The sequence below is a fragment of the Tamandua tetradactyla genome, chromosome 5 (genome assembly GCF_023851605.1).
Source record: "Tamandua tetradactyla isolate mTamTet1 chromosome 5, mTamTet1.pri, whole genome shotgun sequence".
NCBI classification, from domain to species: domain Eukaryota; kingdom Metazoa; phylum Chordata; class Mammalia; order Pilosa; family Myrmecophagidae; genus Tamandua; species Tamandua tetradactyla.
This window is the reverse complement of record NC_135331.1, coordinates 153,900,921-153,925,083: the sequence shown is the minus strand read 5'-3', so window position 1 is coordinate 153,925,083 and position 24,163 is coordinate 153,900,921. Positions and strand designations below refer to the sequence as shown.

General features: G+C 36.5%; 1 protein-coding gene and 1 long non-coding RNA gene across 7 annotated transcripts in view; one reads left to right on the top strand and one right to left on the bottom strand.

Annotated features, from left to right (window-relative positions):
- LOC143684974 (uncharacterized) overlaps positions 1-11,560 on the top strand; it is a 74,306-nt gene extending 62,746 nt beyond the window's left edge. The window contains exon 3 of the long non-coding RNA XR_013176296.1: positions 11,312-11,560. This is a non-coding gene — a long non-coding RNA (uncharacterized LOC143684974). The remainder of the gene's footprint in view (positions 1-11,311) is intronic.
- Positions 1-24,163, bottom strand: part of FHL5 (four and a half LIM domains 5) — a 38,452-nt gene that overhangs the window by 13,971 nt on the left and 318 nt on the right. The window contains exons 1-2 of one of the 6 annotated variants that reach the window (XM_077162432.1): positions 23,318-23,578; positions 22,747-22,814 (exon numbers count right to left, since the gene is read on the bottom strand). The exons of 1 other annotated variant lie outside the window; for it this stretch is intronic. The gene's annotated coding sequence lies outside the window, so the exon portion shown is untranslated. Of the gene's footprint in view, positions 1-22,746; positions 22,815-23,317; positions 23,579-24,163 lie in introns of those variants that run through there. 4 more of the 6 variants (XM_077162433.1, XM_077162435.1, XM_077162434.1 and 1 more) reach the window with 4 other exon arrangements.

The window sequence follows — 24,163 nt, the reverse complement described above, 5'->3', positions numbered from 1 at the left end:
GTTAGAGCAATATATGGCTTTCAAAGGCTTTAATTAGGCACTGACTGAATTTTTCATTGCTGTCATAAGTAGTACCACTGATTTTCTTTTGAAAATGGAATTCATCGTCATTAGATTTATTACAATTTGTTATGAGTTATGAATATTTTCTAGCTTTCCACCCAGAAGTTTGTTTTTTAACTTTAGCAAAATCAGAAGACCAGTTAATTATTATAATGCTTTTACAGCATTTAAAATGGAAGTTTGTATTACTCTCATGCATTTTGCCTTCACTTATTTTTAGTGATGAAGTTTCCAGCAGAGCATCTTGCTGAATATATGTCATCATTAACTCTGGGTATTGCAGTTTTGCTTTATTGTCCTTCACTAATAAGTAGAGAAAAGACTGAGGATTTGGAACATGTGTGTCTTTTCCCAGGAAAGATGAAAATTCAGATTAGAAAGTCCTCAATGGAACATGGCCAAAATAATTTGCAAGGAACATTGAATTCCTTATTTGATTAATTTTACAGAAATATCCATCCCTAGTTAATACAAATACACTCAAAGGCTTACAGAGGGCTTGAAAACAGGAGGAAAATAGATTTAATTCCTTTGAAAAGTTTTAAAATACAAGTGCATATTTACAGTGATCAAGAGTTTATCTCTTAGTAGTATCATAAGGCATATACCTTTAATTTTTATCCCTTTAAATAAAAAATTGCATTATCATTTTTAATATTTACTTTTTTGATGCATTTAACAGCATCATGAAGCATAGTCTATGAAGAGTTTGAAACTCCTAGAGTACTTCCATTTTGCAAGGTATATTATAAAAGGAAGAAACAACAAAATTAGTGGTAATCCTAACTTTAAACAGTATGTTAAATACAACAATATATTACAATAATGATACTTCATCTGGTCCTCAGGTAAAAAGTCTAAATATAAATACAAGACTAGATGGTCTTTCCCATCCTAAATCCTAACCATAAAATGGGCTTGATTCACAGAAAATAATGAACAAAGTAGATCGCCTTTTCTTCATTTTATTAAAGGAGAAGTGCCATGGTTATAATACAAGTCACTATTTCATATTGTTTTTAAAAAGCAACTTTAGAGAGTTGGGTAAAGTCAGAGCAAAGTCAGTCCAACTTCTTAAAACCTTACAATTTTATATTTATTTAATTTTACGGTGAGTGCAGACATTTAGTCTGTGTCAGGATTTATCTAATACATACTCAGGGATATTTGAGCTCCCTGCCTTCAAGAAGTCTGGGTTCTCTTAGCTTAGCTACAATCTTAGTAATGATGAATATAATTTGAGATAAGAGAACAAACTCAATTTTTACTCTCTTATTCTGGGTTGTAAAAAATATACTAAAAGAAATCCAGTCCTCATTTTCATGAAATCTACCATTTAACTGAGAAGATAAGAACAAATCTTAATATTGTTTCTTAAAAATAAGGATATTATAACCATATAAATATACACATTCTACTAGAATCATACAGTGTTACTTGGCAGGAACTGAAAGAAAGGGGAGTGAAGGGCTAGAGTACTAGAGCTTTCTAGAAAGACTTCAAGGAAGTTAACCTGTTGGAAAACTTTGGAAGAAGGGAAGGAAGGAGGCATAGGTCTTGGTTTAGCAGGAAAGGAAAGGGAAAAGTAGAAAGGAGAATGGTACAGGATCTCATTTGAAGTTGGGAAATAGTGAGTCTTGAGTTGAGAATAGATTTTCAGCTGGTTATATTCATAATAAAGACCTTGAAACTATTTAAAGCTATCTTCTAACACAAGTGGTTCTAAAGTGGGAGGTGGGAGCAGGCAGAAGAGATAAAAGCATTAATTTTCCCATCCCCCCAAAATTACTTTTTAGACATCTTGTTTTCTCCTAAACGTCATTCTGTACTTTCTCCTCTTCTTCATCTTTAATGTTAATATTTTTAAAAATTATTCCTTTTAAACTTTTTTTCTCATATAATATAACATATGTACAAAGCAAAGAAAGAAAAAAAACAATAGTTTTCAAAGCACTCTTCAACAAGTAGTGATACGAAAGATCCCAGAGTATGTCAAGGGCCACCGTACCATCATCTCAAATATTTCTTTCTAGCTGCTCCAGAACATTGGAGGCTAGAATTTTTTAATCATCACTTTTTCTCTTTTGTGAAAAATGACATATCTACAAAAAAGCAATAAATTTCAAAGCACAGCACAACAATTCGTTGTAGAACAGATTTCAGAGTTCAGTATGGGTTACAACTCCACAATCTCTAGTTTTTACTTCTAGCGGCTCTAAGATACTGGAGACTAAAAGAAATATCAATATAATGATTCAGCAATCATACTCGTTTGTTAAACCCTGCCTTCTCTGTGTAACTCCACCATCATCTTTGATCTTTTTCCACTCTTTAGAGGTATTTGGGCTATGCCCATTCTACCTTTATCCTTCTGGGAGGGCTGTCAATGATAAGGGGTAGGGAGATGTAATTAGCTGATGTTCTGGAACGGCTGTTCCCTCTAGGTTTCAGGACCTATCTGGTCCAAGGACCCCTCTGGCGGTTGTAGGTTTCTGGAAAGTTATCCTAGTGTATGGAACCTTTATAGAATCTTATATATTGCCCTAGGTGTTCTATAGGATTGGCTGGATGGCTTTGCTTGAGGTCTGGTAACTTATGATAGGCCGCAATGTCTAACTGAAGTTTGTTTAAGAGCAACCTCCAGAGTGGCCTCTCGACTCTATTTGGACTGTCTTGGTCAGTGACATCTTATTTGTTACACTTCTTTTTCCCTCTTTTAGTCAGGGTGGCATTGTTGATCCCATGTTGCCAGGGCCAGACTCATCCCTAGGAGTCATCTCCCACACTGCCAGCGAGATTTTCACCCCTGGATGTCATGTCCTACGTAGGGAGGAGGGCAATGATTTATTTCACTTGCAGAGTTGGACGTAGAGAGAGTGAGGTCACATCTGAGCAACAAAAAAGGTTCTCCGGAGGTGACTCTTAAGCATGCCTATATGTAGGCTAAGTTTCTCTGCTACATGCATACACTTCACAAAAGCAAACCTCAAGATCAATGACTTGGTCTATTGATTTGACTGTCCCTAATATTTGACATAGTATCAGGGGTTTCCCCAGTGGTAAAGTTTAATAGTTCATATTTTTTCTCCCATCCCTCAAGGAACTTCCTACTACCTTTTGATTACCTGCTTAATATACTCTGGGATATATCCAGGCATTATATTAAGCTATATAGGATTCAAGGCCCTCAGTTTTATTCTGGACTACCTGTGTTTTGATTGTCTAAATGAGCTATCTAGACGGGTTGAGTGAGATTATGTGCTTCAGAAAATTCAGGTTCTGGACAAAATAAACCTTTCTTCCTTTGATAATATTTTTAAATATTTAGGAAATGATAACTCTATGCCTTATTCAGAAGAGAATGCCAAATGGCTTATTTTATTCATTTTCTAACAGGTAAAGCTGTAGGAAAGAAGATCAGGACTTTGTGATTATTATCTCTGGAACCCTCACCTGAGTGTTAACTTGCACAGATATTGGGGAAGTTTTGCTTTCAAAGATTTAAAATCCTTGAGCAAAGCTGATTTATAATTATGAGCAATAAGAGAACTTAATTTTAATTATGTACCTCAATTAGATAGCGTTCAAATTGTCTAAATGTGAACTCAGAAATGCTGCTCATTCACTTGGGATATATCAATTAAAAATTTGTGTCAAATTTCCTTCAAAGTGAGTCCTCAATTGATATGACATGTAACCCCAGAATTTTTGTCACTGAATACTAGGGTCTTAGAAGATTGGTTTAAAGATGTAATGATATTTCAGAGAAACTATTAAGCAAAAACAAAGAAAATTCTAATTCCATTTTAAGAGAATTTATAATCTGGAAGAAAGAGTAAGGATATTTATAATAAATAGGCAAAAGTAAAGAGTGATAAGCACAAATGAAATTATATAAATAATGAGAGCACTAGTTTTAAACACTGGATGCACAGTATAATTTTAAAAATTTCCAAGGTGTACCCCCACTCCCAAACCAATTAAATCAGAGCTTTTCTTGTGGAGGTGGAGACTTAAGTGTTTTTCAGTTGCTAGGTGATTCAAATGTCCAGCCAGGGTTGAAAACCACCAGTTTAGAGGAAGGAGGAAGGAGGAAGGAGGAAGGACTACAACTTTTAGCTAGGAAAAATTCAAGAACCGTTTGGAGAAGGTGGCATCCATTCAGGTTATGGGTAGATACTGTAGATTGCTCTCTCTATCTTGGATCTATCCTTCTTCTAGTTGCAGAAGTCAGATGGCTTAAAACATTACCATTTTCCAAGCCAGTGTTTCTGATGCAAATTTGGCTCTGCTAACTGGAAGCACCTGTGTGAAAATAGGAAGCTGGAAGTGAAATGAAAGGTGTGTTTCTGCTGCTGTTGGACTGGGATTTTCCAGGATCCAGTACCAGTTTTATGCTGGGAGAAATAGTTGAGGCAATGATATTGGTGGCAGTAGCTGCAGGTTTCTAATCTCTGGGTCATAGGAGAAAATGGGTGTTGAAGTGGGCAAATATCTGTTTCTGCCACCCTTAAAGTACTATTAAAAATGGTAATGATATCTAACACTCTTGTGTGATTCCTGAGTACAGAACTCTTACAGCAACCCACTGAGGAGTTCTGTTTTATTATCCCCATTTGACAGAGGAAGAAACCAAAGCTGAGAGAGGCCAAGATCATTTGGCTGATAAAAATGCTAGATCTTGAGTTCCACCCTGCACCTGTTAGAAACTGAAGCCCAGAATCTTAGCCAGTATAACTTGTTCTTTCCCAGAGATGTGGGGGAAGGGCACCCCAGATAAAGCAACAGAATTGGAAAAGGGACTTGTACTAGAATATGTGAGGCATGCATGGAAAATAGAAAAAAAATTCTAAATGGCTTGCAGGGCCTGAGAAGGTAAATGTTGCAGACAAGTTTAGGAAGGCTTAACTTCCAAGCTAGAGTTGAGCTTTCATTTTTCTATAGAAAAGACAATCATTGATGATTGAGTGTGGATAAGTGACATATTTTGAACTGAGATTTATGAAAATTAATTTAGAAATAGTGATTGAAAGGCAGATATGCCACAGACATGGAAATCACTTAGGAGCCTATTTTTCAATAATTTCACTTAAGCAATATACATTATTGTACTTACTATGTAAGAAAAAACATTGTTTTACATCTTTTGGGGAATACAGAAGAGAATCAATCAGCTCTTTTCATCAAGAAACTCAATTTATTAAAGAGATAGTAGGAATAAAATACATGAATCATAATTTACCCTAATGAGTAATTACACACACACACATATATATTATACACACACACACACACACACATATTCTAAAAGTTTTAGACACAAGGACAACAAATAACAAGTAATAAGAAACAACTTTTGGAATGCACTTTTGGAAATCTGAGAAGCCTGAGATTAATTCCAGTTAAATTGGTGAGGGTGAAAGTTGGGGATCAGGGAAGGATGGAAGCATTTGGGGTGATCAAGTTGGGGGTTATGATTGCCTGATCTAGATGAAGAGTAAAGAGGATTGTGTGGGATGTGTCAAGATTGTGGATGGGAATCAAGAAGCAATGGGATATAAGAAGGGAATGTATTTGAGAGGCAAAGAGAGAGATCCTAGGATTTCACATACAAGTTCTTGGTAGAATGATGGAATATGGAGACACAAGTTGTGTGGCAACATTAAATGCATTGAATTTGAAGAACTAGATAAATGGAGTATCAAGTGGAAAAAAATGGATTGAGATATCACACTAGCCTAAGAAGTTTAGGCAAATTTTCTGTAGATGAGATATTTGATAGTTGATGAGATAGATCAAGTAGTAACTGAAGTCATGAGATTGAACAAAACCATCAAAGAAAGTTGTAGAGTAGAGAAGTGGCAAAAGGTTAAGATGAACTTGTGGGAAAATACATATTATGTGATGGGAAGGAGATATAGCCGATGTGGTAGGAGGTCATGGTGTTTAGAAAAATGGGGAAAGAGAGAACAGGTGGCTAATAATATTATTTGAGGAAAAGGTCAACAAGGAGATACGTGGTGCCTTCAGAAGTGGTTTAGATACAACGGTTTGGCGAATGTCAGATTTCAAGGGATTAAAAAGTAAGTGTAGAGATGATCACTTCTAACAGTTTAGAAAAGTAGATATACTCAACAACACCCTGAAGAAAGAAAATCAAAAAAACAAAATGAATAAAGTGCATTGCTGAGCTGTTAAGAAAATAGGGCAATGATATTGGTGGCAGTAGCTGCAGGTTTCTAATCTCTGGGTCTGAGTCACCAGAAAATAAAAGGAATATAGGAAACTAGAAAGGTTAAAATCCTCCGAAGTAGCTATATGTCCGAGGGTAACTTCTGGGCTAGGAGACCTTTAATATACAGTGCATCATATCCTGAACTTATACTAACTATAAGGTCTAAAACCCTCAGGTTTTGGTTCAAAGACTTTAAGTGGAACTGCATTGTAGTGCCAAAGTCCCTGGCATAAACACAAGAAAATCCTCCATGGAAAAATACTCTTTTAGTCTAGGTCTGAAAAACTCCCTACAGATAAAATTTTATTGAGCATGAGCTCACACATTTAAAAATCATAATGAAAACAGCATGAAAAAAGCTAGCAAGGAAAAGTCAAGCAAAAATAACAATGACAAAGCAATTCCAAATGTGGGAAATAATAGGCTCAAAATGTAAAATTAATGAATATAACATTTAAGGACATAGAGCTTATTGTATATTTAAACAATATAATGGACTTGCAAAAGAAGTGGTAGAACTTATACAGATGAAAATATACCATTGAAATTAAAAACTAAACAGATTAAATGGCAGATTAGAATTAGTTGAAGGGAAAGTTAACAAACATGAGGATAGATCTGAAGATATAGTCCACAAGGCAGCACAGAGAGTGAAAGAGACAGAGATTATAAAAGAAGGGTTAAAGGATGTGGAAGACAGAGTAAAGGAATTTAAGCTAAGTCTTTTCAAAATTTCATAAGAGAATAATAGAGAAAATGAGAAATATGCAAAAATTAGAAATATAATTGAATTTCCCAGAATTAGTGAATGGTATAAGTGCTCAGATTCAGAAAGCAGATTATATATGCATATATATGATATGTATATAGATATCAGAGTAAAGCTTCAGAACACCACCAGAGATAAATAAGATCTTAAAAACATATAAGGAGCAAAAACAAATATTCAAAACACCAACAATTAGATTGGCAGATAACTTCTCACTAGAAGCAAAAGAAAGGGATAAAGGTAAGAGCAAATAAGTAAAACCCACATTTGTATACCCAGTGAAGCTGTCTTTAAAGAATAAGGATGAAATAAAAACATTTGGATTGACAAAAATCTATGTTTTTACCACCAACAGATATGCACAATCACCACTTCTATTCTGTGTTATACCAGAAGCTATAAACTGTGCATTAAGTTGAGAAAAAGAGATAAAAGCATAAGAATCAGAAGGGAGCAAATAAAACTATAATTACTGCTGATAATCTGATTGCAAGTACATAAAATCCAAAACATTCTATAATAAATTGTTACAATTGATGAGTGAGTTATCAAAGATGCTGGATAAAAGGTCTATCTATACACAAAAGTCAATTGTATTCCTATATAACAGCAACAAACAGAAAATAAAATTCTAAAAAAGTCCTTTACAATGCTACTTTCAAGCTCTCAAATAATAAAAATGTGTGAGATCTCTATGCAAAAAATATAAGCATTTGAAGAAAAATCAAGAAAACTCAAATAAGTACATGGAAGGATATGTCATTTTCATTTTCATGAACTTGAAGATTTGCTATTGCAGTGTCATTTCTCCTCTACCTGCCATGTAGATACAATGCAATCAAAATTCTATCAGGTTATTTTTTTAGGGTGTGGAATTATATATGCTGATTGTATAATTTATAAAGAAATGCAAAGGACCGAGAATAACCAAATCACACTTGAAAGAGATGAAGAATGAGATATCAAGACAATGTAAAGGTACTGAAATGGACAGGATGATTTAAACACGATATTAGATATGTAGACTCTTGTAAAAGAATAGACAACCCAGACACAAATCTACAAATATATGGATAACATGACCATGAGCAGTGATTATATATATGAGCAGTGATTAGTGATGGATAGGAATAATTTTTTTTAGTCATAATGCTGGGCCAATTCTATATCCATTTAAAAAAGAATGATACTTGATTTTTACATCTGTGGTAGATTGAGTTATGTATCCCATTAAAAAAAAAAAAAACACAAGAAACCGTGCTCTTAATCTTAATTCTCATTTCCATAGGTTTGAACCTATTGTAAAGAGGATCTCTTGAAGATGTTAATTTTAGTTAAGGTGTGACCAAGCTGAATAAGGGTGGTTCTTAATCCACGTTACTGGAGGGTTTATAAAAAGACCCCGAAAGTTACAGAAGTAAGAAGAGAGAGGACTTCTTATGTGACCGGAAGCAGAGGTTAAAACTAAGGAAATTCAAGGATTGCCAGCAGCTAGCACTACAGGGCTTCAGTCTTTAGGGAGAAAGAAAGCTTTTCCAATATCTTGATTTTGGACCTCTTCTAGCCTCAAAACTATAAGCCAATTAATTGTTGTTGTGTAAAAGCCTATCCATGTGTGATATCCATGATAGCAGCTCTGGAAAACTAAATTACATGCAAAATTTTTTTTCCAGGTGTATTATAGATCTCAAGGTTAGAACCAAACAATAATCCTTTTAGAATATAGAATGATTTCATAAATTTTAGTTAGGGAAATAATTTTTAAATAAGGCAGGAAAATGCTAGCCATTCAGGAAAAATTTAATAATAAGACTATATTAAAATGAAGAAAATCTGTTTGTCAAAAGGTCACATTAAGAGAGTGAAAATGAGAGTTGGAGAAGGTATCGCAATTCATTATTCCACAGAGGACTTATATCCAGACCATATAAACAACTCACAAAACTCAGGATGAAATTCAGGATTATCTATTTTGTGGAGATTGTGAAGGTGCACAGACGGTTTCAAATATATAGGGAATATTCTATTTCTCAAGCCAGGCTACTATTTCTTATACTTTGCAATATATATCATGAATATTCTTTTCTCTATAGGTAATGTTTTAGTTTTTCAGGTTTCTTAAAAAACAAATTGATAATGAACACTGAAAGTAGTATGTATAAAACCATTCCTTCATTATGTGTGTCAACAGAAACAATAATCTAGACCAATATAGCAGTATCCAGTGAAAGTTTTTGCATGATTATGTGGTCATAGAAGTTGTCCAGAAAAGGATGATCTGGGGATGTTTGTTGGCTGAAGAACAGGAGGCAGCTGAGAAAGTCAATGTAGATATGAGAGAGGCAGTGATAAAGTTCTCTCTCTCTCGCTTACGAAACACTCGTCACAGTGGGACTGTGCAAATCAAATTCATGGTTCCAATATGCATGGGTTTCAGTTAACAGAGTACTGTGCAAATCAAGGACTGCCTGCTTGTGTCTTATTGCTTTCCTATCATAGATTGCAAGTTTCTAAAGTGAGAGGGCTTTTCCTTTTTTATGGTAGAATTAAAATGGACTAGGATGCAGTCTGGGTCTTCCTGTTTCCAATTATGGCTGTATGTTAATGGGTTTTGAAGAATTTTATTTCTCCATGCCATGACTTGAGGGAGGGAATTACCATATATCTTTTATTCTAAATGCCAATTATGTGATACTCTGTTGATTTGATTACAGCTTTTTCTTCCTCATGGGGATAGTAAATACTACATAAAATAATTACAGTGATGATGTGTCTTAAAATAGAAGATATAGACTAAATGATATTTAAGATTCTTTCATCTCTAATATATTATTTCTAAGTTTTGCTAAATAAATGCAAATTGGGCCATAACCACTACTTTTTCACATATGTAGAAGTGCACTGTTTTTATTTTAAAGTCTGCTGGGCTTTCTGGTTAAATTTTCATCTGGTTATTCAAAATAGCTTCACTCAGCCTGTAGAAATACATCTGTGTTCATCTGGGAGCCCTGCACAACTCCTTCAATTGCCTATTCCAGTCTTTCATTGATTCTGTAAAGTAGATTTGTTTCTGTTTTTCTTTAGGGAAGAACTTGGCAGAATTTCAGTCTCAGTGGTGTGGGGAATATTAAAATGCTCCAGGGAAATGTCAGTACGAAATGTTGACATCTTTGAAACCTGTGAGACTGATATACCAAACTTGGATAGAGACCAAAACTGAATGAAGAATCTTAATTCAAATGACACTTAACTGGATTTACCTGCACCTATTCTCTCTTTCAAGATTTTAATTTGAATGTCTGCTCTAAGGATAGGCAGGTGGCTGATAGCCAGTTAGGAGCATTTTTGAAGCCTCACTGAGCAAGGTATATGGCTCTAAACCTTATGAAAAGTTAAAGAAACTATTTACAGTGCTTAGTTGCACAGTCCACCTAGTCTCCTAAGGCAAATATTTCAATCATCCTACTCTCCTCTCTCCCACCCCCACCCCTATATATGTTTATTGGGTACCACGACTTACTGATTTCTCTTTAAAAACATCTTTTACATACTAGTTTAGACCTTCCTCATATTTCTGGTGGACTGTGGTGGCTTACGTTGAACTGAAGATATTACTAAAGTTTTCTTACTCTATTGAGTGGAACCAAGGACATTTCTACTACACAGTTTTTGTTCTTTAATGCTAAGCTCACTATCCCTGGGGACTTCCAGAACGGTCTTCACAATGCCCAAGAAAACACTTTCTCAGACTCATCCGAACATGTTCTTTCTTTGATGAAAAACTTCTTCCAGTAGACATTGTCTTTGTACAATAAAGCTTAAACTCCATAACTTAGCATAGAGGCCCCTTGCTAGTTTGTCGGCTTTTCATACTATTTCCAGCCCTTTCCCACCACTAGACTTTACCCACACACTTTGCTTATACGTTAGCCACTTTCAATGGCTCCCTAGTATCTCAAATACATCACATCCCTTAAAGCTTTCTGGCCTTCGCACACAACATTTCTCCCACCTATATTACACTCCCTCTTGTCACCCACCTATCTTGTCTACTTCATGAGTTGCTGCATCGATCAAATTACAAAAACAAAACACAACAAAAAACTTCTCTCTATAGATTTCACATTTCCACCAGGACAGAGCAGTTGCTTTCCATTAGTTCATTCGTGTGTTTGCCTGCCTTTTGACACATTTTGTGACAGTTTCACACTGTGTGACTCTCTCTCTCACTCTATCCTTGTTAGCTCCTCAACAAGCAAGGATGTTGCTTAATTCAACTCTGTGCCTCTGGCCCTGATATAGCAGCACCTCAGTAAATGCTTCATGACTGAACAAATGAATGAATAAAACTTCCCTACAATCTAACAACTTGGTTTCAAAGACAAGGACTGATGAAAATACATGTGCAAAGAGGATTCTACCAGGAGAATAAAGGATAAAGTCTGGAGTGCGTAAGAGAAAGAATCTACTTGCTTGAATAGTGAACAAATTCATATCCGTTATATGTGTGTCAGATGTGTCAAGTGCAGAGAATAAAGGTTAGGAAGCACTGGGCAAAGTTCTAAGGGCTTGTCCATGTTGGGGGAGTCCTTTCACTTTCCCTGAGAAGGGGGCTGAAGATGACAGTTGCTTTGAATATCAACTGAGGAATATATCAAAGAAACAGCAGAAATAGATGGTTAAGCTATAGATATTATTAAAGGTTTTTTTGCTGAACTAGGGACACTAGTAAGCTTCCACAGAAGAAATTTTTTATTTCTGTTTGATCAGACACTTCAGTTCTTCATTGGAAGCTGCATTGATCTTTCTGGAGCTGGGTGTTTAACACATACATCATGTCTTCACCAGGATTGCAAAGTCGTTGTCCACTGGGACATATGATGTCAGCTGAAGTGTTGTAGGAGTAATAGGTAACTACACTGACAAAATTTAGGGGACTTAAATAAGATGTATGGAAAAAACAAAACCTCCCTAGCCTGTGTAGAACAGGCCAGTTGGGATAGGTACATGTTCTATAACATAAAAATATAAAATTCACATATTTTAAAATATGAATGAGTTAGCATAACCAGTAAATAGGTTCTACTTTCAGGATTTTTTTTTCCTTTTATTTTTTTCTGGTAATGAGCATGGAGTTGCGCAGGCCTGTGTGCACTTCCTTATCTGCTTTTGGTTTATAGCTAAAGGCAAAATGTCTTTAGATCTTAGAAATCGGAAGCCTCAGATTCTTTGCTCTGGTCACTTTAGCACTAACTATAACTTGTCCACTCTTATGGAAGCCATTTACTCTTCCTGGGCCTTCTTTCCTTAGCTATGAAATGATAAAAACATCAGCAGCTTATGACTTTACCCAAGGATCAAGTGAGATGGATGAATGGAAAAGTCATGGATAAGTCTGCGGTAGGTATACTTGACTCGATAATAAACGAGCTATAACTATAGTTTCCATTTTAAAAGATGAGCCTATTTTCTTCCCTTCTCAACCATTACATTTTAGAAACTCAACAAACATTTCTAAAAATAACCTAAGCTATAACTTCAGGCCATCAATCAAAAATAACCTAAAACAAGCATCATAGAATTGTGGTGGAATGTTTGATATTAACCTCTAGGGATATATTTACAAGCCCAGTTTGTTGGAAACTGAATGTCTTGTGTGGAGAGGTCAAATATGAATTCTCTTGAGAGCTGATGAACTACCACTCTCCCATGAAACAAAACAGCTGACTAGAGCTCTCCATCTGGTTTTTTCTATGGATACCAACAAAGAAAAAGGGGCCCCATATGATTTTCTTGGAGAGATTGCATTCAGAATCATGCAATTATGGCAGCTATAACGAGAATAAAGGTAAAATATAGCTCATGGAATGTGTAAGTAAAACCATTACTATTTTTTATCAAGCATTTTATTATTTTTTTTACGATGAGAATATAGGACTCTTAAAAATATTTAAGGTTAATGCTGTCCTTGATTTTTCCTCATGGGCGTATAAGAACATTTTCAAGATCAAGAGAGTTCTGGCTTTTAGCATGAAACTGGATTATCCAGATACCTACTTTCTACCTTTAAACCAATTATTAGGCTTGTCTGTGCAATTTTGATACCAGATGAACCACAGTGGTAATAGTGTAATGAATGGTGCCTGCTATCCACAGTCATTTCAGTAGTTTTAAGTTGAGGTCTGTCCTTCTATTCCTTGCTTCATTGTGCCTAGAAAAAGTGTTCTTAAAGAGCAAATCCCGTCCCTAGGTTGTGTCAGTGTCTCCTCAAAGGCTTGTTTGAGGGACTGATTCAGTGCCAACTATACAGAAAAACTGAATTAAAAGAGATATTTTATCTTAAAGTATTTAGTGCATGGTTGGGCAAGGTAAGTATTTCTTGTATATCGAATTTGCCAAGTAAACCTGGTTTCCTAGAGAAGGAGTCTATAAGGATACTGAAGACCTCATGTAAGTCAGCAAACACCCCCCCTTCTACCTTCTATATTCTCCAGAAAATTAATGAAATATGACTTGGAGGCATGCCTCAAAGGTAGTAATTGTGTCAGTATTTATGATGATAACCTCCAATCGTGCTCTGAACTGCTATCAGTATCTGAAAACTAATAGCTGCTTTTCAGTAGTGAGAAAGGGGCTCCAGTGATGCATCCTATACTTTCTACCAGCTTCTTTTTGCATCTAATGACAGATGCCAGTGACCCAGACAGACACTGAGGCTACATCTGGAAGTTGCATTGCCAAATTCAATGTGAAAGCCTTTTTTGTTTTTCTTCAATATATTTCATATTTTACCTCATATTACAAATGCTTGGGGTTTATTGTTTTATTTTTTATAACCAAATTGTAAGCTCATTGACAGTAACCATCATGTTTTACTCATTTCTTTCCTCTGACTGGAGCTGCACAGAGCCCAATGGGTATCTTTAAAAAATGTTTGGGATAAAACATGCTAATTTAAGAGTATTTCTGCTTTTATTGAAATTGACAATGACTCAATGCCAAGAAAATAGGTGGTAGCATCCTCCAGTCTTGGAATTTGTATGATTCCCTAGTGACTAGGGGCTCTGCAGGTGGAAGTACGGTGCGCATCCTTTCTGTAATACTCAGGGAGGAGACTCCAGAGATACTACCTTTCTTTTCCTCTGAACTGCAGACCACGTGAAAGCATACACATGTCCTATCCCTTTCTAAGTCTACAAGCAGTTTGGCTAATAGGTGTTGCTGTGGGATAGGAATTCACTTTTTCAAAAATCATGGTCACTGCAGCCTTTAAACTCCCACTGAGTCTGCAGGGGACTGCGTAGGGCAGGGCTAGACCTCCGATGCAGGGAGCTCTCCCAGACCCTATCAACGGGCACTTCTCTGCAGCCCGTCACTAAAGGTTGTTCATGAGGCACGCATGCATGCAATTTCACTCTACCTCCAGGTTCTTAACTTTCAGATGCTATTTTCATGATTTGGAGGGACAGATACAATAATACTTTATTTAAAAATTTCATTATCAGCATCCTAGTAGGCATTATGCAATGATCTAAAAACATACATGGCAAAACATGACTTTTATATTTTGCCCTGCAAATTTTGTTTAAAATTGGAAATTATATCCATAGATAGAACTATGCATGCAACAAATGAGATAATTTATATCACAATGCCTGAAGGTACATTTGAGGTATTCAAATAAAAAAAATTGCTGAGGAAGAACGTCTAGGGAAATAAAGTAATGGCATGAAAAATAACACAATTTTTTTTATAGGTGCGTGGTCTGGGAATCGAACCCAGGTCTCCCGCATGGAAGGCAAGCATTCTACCACTGAACCACCCATGCACCCAACACAATCTGAAGAATGTATATAATTTCTTATCCTAATAATGTTGTAACATATGGTATTGATTAAAGCTAATCTTTGCTTACCATCAGAAGACATCCAACTTAAAAATACCTAAAGTCACCATAAGTGACGGTGTGATGAAGGGTCAAGAAGGGTAGCAAGATTTACTTTTCACTGTTAGACTTTTGCACCTTTTGAATTTGTACCAAACACATGAGTTGCCTTTTCCAAAAGATGTATGAAATCTTAGCATAAATAAAAATACTAAACCTATTTGCTCAAATTACTTGTTCTTGATCATGGTACATACGACTGGGGAGGGATAAATCAGTTTCAATATCTCTTTTTATAGATATGGAAACTGAGTCCCAAAGAGAGATTCTGCTAGTAAATATTCTTTTCCAGAAAAATTAGGAGAAATGGAACGTATTTTCTAAAAAGCTTTTTCCAAAACTTTATAGGGAACACACACACTGGTAATCCAAATTAATTTATAGAGAATACATACACTGGTAATCCAAATTAATTCTAACAACCTTCTTTTCAGATAAGATTATGAGTTTCTAGTGAGTGACCCATTTAAGAGCAGTTTTTAAACTACAAATCAAAGAGATTTTAAGATCGGCCAAAATTGGATGCCAATTTAATGATCTCTTTATAGACAATCTTGCATATACTACCATTTTGGTCATTTTGCAGGTGTGCCTTGTGTGGCTTTGCTTTCTTAAGAGAAAAGAAAGAAGAATTAATTTTCACATCAACAAATTAGGAGCACAACCAGTATTTTCTGTAATGATTTACTTTAAAAACAAAACAAAATAAATTTCAATCATTGGAACAAGGAAGAGGAGGAAGAGGATGAGAAGAAAGAAGTGGTGAGGAGGAGTAGAAGAAGAAAACATTGTTGGTAGGGAAACTTGGGGAAAAGGAATCAATCCTTTGCTTCATTTGAAGCAAAATGGAAATGGTCCAAGGTAATGAGAGATAAAGCCTCTTAGTGCTGCAGTCATCTTGAAATCTTTCCTTCCCTATAAAAGTTCAATTCGGATCCAAGCCCATTATTTTACAGAACTCTCAAATCTAGTAGGGATTTTTGAAATTGTCTGGTTTGTTCCCCCTTTTCTAATGAGTGACAGAAACTAACATTCAGAGAGGCAAATTGGCTTTGTTTTTAAGCTGACAAAGAATTAGTGAAAAAAATTCAACCAGACTTCTGGGATTCCAATGGAAGCCATTTCCTTTTTGTTTTTGTTTTCGTAAATAAATGGCAGGAGGTGGTGGGAGAAAGCTCATGCACAATGGTGGCTTTGCTTATTGCTCTGATTCTCCAAAAATAGGAAGAGAAAAAACGAAAACTTTCTCTTTATTTGCATCCCACACTCCAGATTTTAATTACTGCAGCCCCTGTTGCCACTAGCTGTGGCAATAGGAAACAGTTATCTTCAAAGGAAGCTATATGTCCCCTCCAATATTCAAGGCAACTAGTTTTCTGTTTCTTTTGTTTATTATCGTTACTATTGTGAGGTTGGGGCAGAAATGCCACAAACTACATTTGACTTTATTTTCTGGATCCTCACCTAATAAATGAAGCAGTGGTGTGTGCATAATGGGGGTGCATGTATGTGTGAGTATGTGAATGTGTGTGGTGTGTGATATGGGAGGTGGTGGGAATTGACGTTAACTAGTTTTTTCAATATTTAGGTCTGAAGCAAAATAATCAACCACCTACTCGTTGTGAGTTAAAAAGATACAAGGCAGAGCTATATCCTGTACTTTGGTGATAACATTAGTAGATAATTACCAGCTATTCTTTTGATAAGGAAGTCATGTGTTGGTGGTGGGGGTGGTGGTGACAACTTTAGATTTCAAGCCAGCTTTAATTTGTATCAGTTCTCTGTTTCAGGGCTCTAGACAATGTTGGATCTCAGCATCCATCAAAGGAAAATAATTGTAGTCAAAGTGCTCACAGCTTTCACTCAGCAGTTACAAGTTTACAGCTTTGGAAATGTGAGGTGTTGATCTCAGGGTGTTTATGCTAATCTTGCATATACAGTAGGGGTGGGAGTAGGGGAAATCTGTTATTATTCCTTTGGAAACCAAACATTCACTGTATTAGTTGATAAATTTTGGTTACGAGCTAGTGTCATTTTAATTTTCACCTAAACATTGCTCAATGTGTAAATTCTTAAGGAATGCTTAAGTGTCACAAAATGAGAGCAGAGACCTTTCCTGTCTTGGTCAGGGCTGCTCAGACGCAATCTTTCTCTCTAAGCCCAACTCTGCAAGTAAAATCATTACCCCATTCCCTACATGGGATGTGACAACCACAGATGAAAGTCTCCCTGGCAACATGGGACATAACTCCCAAGGATGAGCCTGGCCCTGGCACTATGGGATCGACAACACCTTCCTGACCAAAGCAGGGAAAGATATGTAACAAATTAAGGTAGCAGTGCTAAGAGAGTTCAAATAGAGTCAAGAGGCTATTGTGGAGGCTAGTCTTATGCAAGCTTCAGTTAGATGTTAATAGTTGTCACGGATTGCCAAGCTCCAACCAACATCATTCCTGTTAACCCTGAAGAACATCTGAGGCTCTGAGAGTCTCCAAATGTTTCAGAAGCTCAGAATCTGTTGGGTGAGCATTGCTTTGGCAAAATGAATGAAAGAATTTCTCAAAGCTTTGCTAACCATCAAGTCTGGTGGGCTTAAGAACCAGTAGTGACAAGCTTATATCAAGAAATAATTAAAATGACTATTGTTACTATTACTCTAATACAAAATTCTACAAGATGGTTGTTATTATCCCATCTTTATTAAGGTCAAGCACAAACTAATTTGTCCAAGGTCACAGAGGACTCATATGTGGGTCAAATTCAAAGATTTGATTCCTTTCTCTAAATCGCATCATCACTCTTGCACTGACTTTCTAGTCTTGTTTATTTATTTAGTGAGTACAAAACTTCTTGAGGTTGAGATACTTTAGCATCTTATGTGAGCTAATGAGTCCCTATGGGATTGAATTCATGTTATCTTCATCATATGTCTGTACTTTCAGATAAACAAGCTACCACCTTGTTCAGAAAAGATACCCAGGTTGGAGCTCAGGGAACAGTTATTTCAGTTCCACGCAAGTTGCTTTCAGTTTTGCACTATCGCAGCATTAGTTTAATAGAATAAATGATGATACATAGGTCAGAACAAGTATTGTTAAATATATATTAAAAATATATATATATTTGCATATATTGTTCTATATATATATAAATATATTGTGTTTCCAGTTGGCTCATAATCCAATCCAGAGGCATTTAAATAAAAGTTCACCCTATTATATCCATTATTTTCCATTTGTCATCCCAGATCTCATGGTTTTTTGTTCCCCCTCTCCAATTTTCATTCTACAGGACTTTGTAAATGTGTCTATAAAATACACACAGTCTTTGCTGATTACCTAAGACCTGCAAAGGAATGTGTGTGTAATGCTAGATATTCAGTGATAATTGCTGCAATAACTTGCACTAATGGAGCACAACGTCTTATAGGAGATACAGACAAATGAGATTATAATGTGTGCCCAATAGGGCATGTTGATAGTATAAGAATACAAAAAAGTGGAACTAAACATTGACTTTGGAGAAAGATAGTAAGTACTTCCCAGGGGACAGGTTAACTGTGCTGAGACCTGAAAGGTGAGGGTGACTGAGGTTCTGCCCAGTGGAGGAGGTGAGCTATGTCTATATGCAGAGTGCACCATAGTAAAGAACCTTGGAGGCCCAGGAGAAAAGAGGTATTTGTCCTGGTTTTCTCAGTTGCTGAAGGACACTCAGCATGGTGAACAAGAGAATGTGAGGATATGTGCAGGTGGGGAACAGGAGGTGGGCATAACTGCAGCAGTAGAAATTAGTTTGTAGAAGAATGTAAAAGTCAAATTATTCAGCATCTTGATTTGTAATAATAATATTGGCCCTTAAACTCTGTGCCAGGCACTGCTGCAATATTTTAAACATGTCATCTCATTTAATCCTCACGTTAAGCCTAAGTGGAAGATGCATTGCTATTATTCCCCTTTATAGACAGGGAAAATGACACATAGAGGTTTAGTGATTTCTCTAGGTTCACCAAGGTAATGAGTTACAGAACTGGGGTTTGAACTCCAGCCGGTCTAGCATGAGAAAGCATATTTCAAATGCTTTAGTCCTCAAAGTGTGAGGACTGATAGGATCCGCATCACCAAGCTAAGTAGAAATGCAAAAACTTAAGCCCCAACGCAGACCTACAAGAACCAGAATCTACATTTTAACAACAACAAGCCCAAGTTGGTTCCTGTGTACCTTTAAGCTTCAAGAGCTCTGCTGTAATTCACTATAGTCTACTGCCTCTAACACTGAAAAGGGAGTCTGCACATTATCCTAAGGCCAATGGAGAGTCAGGGAGAGATTTAAAGTAAGGGACTGGCCAAATCAAATTTGTTGTTTAGCCGAATTGTTTTAGATCAGTAAATCTGCCTTCAGTATGGAGAATGTAGTGGAAGAGGGCAATTCTAGAGGCAGAGAAACCAATTAAAGGGCTCCTGGTAACTGAGTGAAAGAAGATGGCAGTCTCAAATAGGGTGGTGGCAGTGGCAAAAGAGGGAACTAGATGAATGTAAGAGGTGTTTTGAAGTTAGGATTGACAGAGCTTGAAATTCTCTCCATATGTGCATGGAGAGGGTGGAGATGGTTTATCCCCAGTTCCTGGCTTCAGCAGCTAGTTGGATGGTGGTATCATTTACTGTACAGGAGCATGCTTGAGGGATGGGATAGGAAGTAGGAGGGGAGGATGATGAGTTTACCTTCTGGATTACAGTGATGAGGTTTGAGGAGATGTTGGGAGAGTCAAGTGGAACTGTTCAGCCAGGGCCATAGAGACAAGGCAAAGAAACCATACAAATTACTGGGATATTTTGGAAGGATTTCCAGGTAAAACATGATGTCCAAATTTTTAATGGGCTGGCTCTTGATGCCCCCTCCCTACTAATGTATACACTGGAGTCTAAATCTGTTCTAGGCAGTCGTGCTGACTTCAGGCAATTGGATAGATAGGTTTTTAGTTCAGGAAAGAAATAAAGATTATTGTGGATTAATAAGCAAATAGAATATATGATGACTGAAGCAATGAAATTGCCCAGAAAATGTTGTGAGAAGCGATAGGAGAGAGGAGAGAGAAAGAAGAATCCACAAGAGATCCAGAAAAGTATTTTACATAGATAGGAGGAAAACCAGAAGTTTGTGATCATGGAAACCCAGAGAAAAGAGTGTTTCATGGTGGGAAAAGTGGGAAACAGCGTTAAATGCTTTTGAGACAAGCAGATTAAAAAAATAAGAAGCGTCTGTTGAATTTGCCAATACACTAATGCTTCGTAACGAGGTTTGAGTAAAATTGATAGGTCTGAAGACAAACTGCAATGGATCGAGGAGTAAATAGTGGGTAAGGAAATGGAGAAGAGACTCTTAAAAGAGTGTGGAAGTGTCGTTCAAGGATTAAGGATATAGGAGAAACTCAGTGAGGAAGGAGATTCTTTTCAAGAAAAGGGGAGACTTGATAATGTTTGAAAGGACCCAGTAAAGAAGGGAAGACTAAAGATGCAGGAGAGAATGTGGTCCCTCAGATGGTGGGAATGAGATAAGGGGCATGAGTGTGTATCTTTCCTTTTCTTTTCCACTCTACCAGTGGGTAGGTAGGGGGGATTCTGGAGTATGGCCAAAGAAGCAGGAAGATGCCTCTGTAGTCATCTGTTGCATATTTTGGTGTCTTTGGATGTTTCTTTCTCCCATCACTCTTCCTTTCTAAGCCTTGCCTTCCACAAGAGGAACTGTTCTGCACTTGAATATTCCACTTTTATGTCCATGACACAGTACTCAGAACAAATTGCTCACAAATTAACTAAGCTCCTGCTTTTAAAATTAACCCTTAAATTTCTTCTTTGACTCAAAGCCTTGCCTTAAGCTCACCTGTCCTCAGGTGAGAAGCCTGCAGCTGCATAGTGGAATCAGTATACTTCCCACTAGGGCTTATTAACCATTTGGCTGCAGGATATGTCTGGATTTGTGGAGAGCAGTGATCTATAATCAGGACCCCAAAGAATATTCATGGATGGATTTCAGGGGTCCATGAACACCCAACAATGTCACTGAACAATCATTTTACTATTAGTTTTTTTCTGAGAAGAGGGCTCATTGCTCCCATCAGAGTCTAAAAGGGATTTATGATCTCAAAGTGGTTTGATGTGGAGATCATCCCTCAAGCATGGAGGGGTTTGAGATGTTCTAGGAGGAAGGAGTCCTCTTCTGCCTCTTCAAAGTCCCTTCTGTCGTATCAAAATATGACTAGGAAATGGGATGGCAATCAGAGAGGAAAAAGGCAATTACAAGAATATGAAAATGCAAGCTTGTTTGACATCTGACTCAAAACTTCCCACGTGAAAACAAAGTATTTGCTTTTCGTTTCTAAAGAGATCATGTTCTCTACATTGGAAGCATAAAAACAATCAAACAATCCAACTTTCTCTAAAATGTCCTAGATAAACATTTATTTTCAGTATTATAGTAGAAAGTTACTGGGCTTGCTTAAAGAATCTAAATTAATCCAGCTTTACTAAAATGTAGTTGGCAAATGTAACAAATGTAACAAAAATAAGAGGTATACTGTCAGGTGATGTTACGTTAAAATCTAAATCTGTTACTCCTGTTTGGGTGGGAGTCTCCCAGAATTGGCAATTAATGATAAAATGTGGGGAAGAATGGAACGTGCATGAAAAACAGACATCAGAGTTACCTTCCCTATCAAGCAATTTGAATTATAGCTTCAGGCACGTATCTTAACAAATGTCTTATGAAATATCTTGTCTGATATGCATGTCGGCAATATTAGTGTTAAACTTTAAATCCTTATCCTTTGCTAATAAAATGCTGGAATTTATATACGACAGTATCTGTGGATGCGACATGGCTAAGATGACTTGAGGATTCTAACATTTTATATATGAGAATGATACATTTTATTAATGATTCTTTTTTGTTCCCACATTTCTGAAGCACATATTGACAGCAGAGGCGCTGCATTAAGTTTTCAAATGGATGTCAGACATCAAAGAGGGTATGACTAAAACAGTGAGGGAGAAAGCATAAACACATATGGAATGCATGCTTTTGCTTAAATAAAAGTATCACAGGTTCAAGATATAAGACTTTAGAATGATGCAGCACATTGTATATCTGTGTGGGCTAGACCCACAGACATTTCAATTCAATCTTAGGAACCCTAAGATTATGACTTGTTTTTATTCCTGCTCCTGGGAAGTAGGCAGATTTTTTATTGAACATAGCAGGAATATAATTAACTCGTTTTACTTAAAATCTATAAATGACTTCAAAATTTGCTCTGGAAATATATATCCAGCCATAAAATACCCTCCATGATAATGCTATGCATTCAAATAAGTCCCAGATTCTGCCCCCACACACTTTTTTAAGACAACGAAACTATACCCCCCATGTATTTGACCATTTCAGGAAATAAGAATGCAACTCCAGAGAATTAACTGGAGACTATAAGTTTCCATATGCAAGTCATCAAAATGAGAAATCTAAAAGCTCAGCATTTCAAAATTCAATAATACTTAGCTTAAATGACTTTTAAAAAGTTTCAAAGATAGAAACTTCAAGATTTATATTTACTTGTCAAGTAAAAGTTTTCTCTTAGTCATTGGAAAGTTTACCAAAATCACTTGCACTTAAAAAATATATATATAGAAGTCAAAATACCACATAAACAAAATACAAAGGAACCTTTAGGAAAAAATAACTCACTTTTTCTTAAAGCTTCTTCCTGTGACTTGAACAGTATGAAAGAAGGCGAATATACGGTAATTTTTTTTCTTCCAACACATAAAGAACAAGGAACAGAATGAGCTGCTGGTGCTAAATGAGGGTTCCTCCCAGAGGCAACTTTATAGGAGAAAATAGGAGGGCCCAAGTCCTGTGACGTGCAAATAGCTGACTCCTACTAGGCTAGAAAAGCATTCCTTTTCCAATTTTACTTAAAATTGCAAGTAGCAAATTCTCTGCATTATATCCTTACAGGGATATTCTGCCAGGATTAGTATTTTAAATATCTGGATAAGCTCCAAAAAGCTTAAAACACACAGTGTGCTGGTACACGCACACATGAAATTCTACTGATCAAGCTACATTTAGGGCATGTTTATAAAAATAATCACTGAAAGGACAGTGTATTTTCTGTTTTCTTGATCCATCTGGGTTTTGTTTTGTTTTGTGTATTTTCTGGTGGCTCTTAGAATCCTTCTATTTAGGTTAGTGGCTGAAACACAGAGCTTTTCTGTTGCGCCATCTGGGAAGAGATGAGGCCCCATGTTCTCACCTTCAGAGTTCTCAGTATCTTGAGAGATGAGCCCGGGGTTATGGCCTCTATCACTGCCTTCTTGGGGAATCTGGGAGCTTTGAACCTTGTGTGGATTTGAGTAGAATAACTCACGGTAGTTACCTGCTTGCTGGACCTGCAGTATGGATTTAGCATTCCGGGCTTCTGCACACTTCCCTTTGAGGTGGCAACGATTGTTATGTCATGTCCGTGGCAGTATGACTTAATAAGCACAGACTCATCTGGTCATTTGAAAATCTTCAGTTCAAAACATAGAAAATGGCTAGAGATTTTTTAAGAGTTGGGTTTGAAGAATTGCTTGGATGTTGAACTAACCTAGAACAATAATATTAGTGGGTCACAATGAACCAGAAAACAAGTAAGGGGCCTTTGCTCTTGCTCACAGAATCTTTATTTGAGGCCATTTCTTCAGTTTGGAAGGTGAAGTGAGGGAAGAAATATTTTGCTTTAACTCCATTAATTCCCAGACCAAATCTAAACTGTCCTTGTTCTAAATGCTAAAGGAATTATATGTTAATATTTTTGAAGGTCAAACTCAGGTATACAATCAAAGAACCTGAGCTGGGGAATTGCAGAGCCAATCAACCCTATATTTTATTATTCACTTGACTTTGATGATTAAGACATTATGAAAAGGAAAACATAGTGATTAGCAGCAACAGATTCTGATTCAGTGAAACGACACAAGTACATTCAATTAGTAATAGATTTTAATTGTCATGACACCACTGCTAGACAGGCAGGCTGAGGAAGCAAAGTGTCAGAGATACAAACTTACTTATATCACCATCTAGTTATGGGTCTACACCCTTTTTGTTTACACCT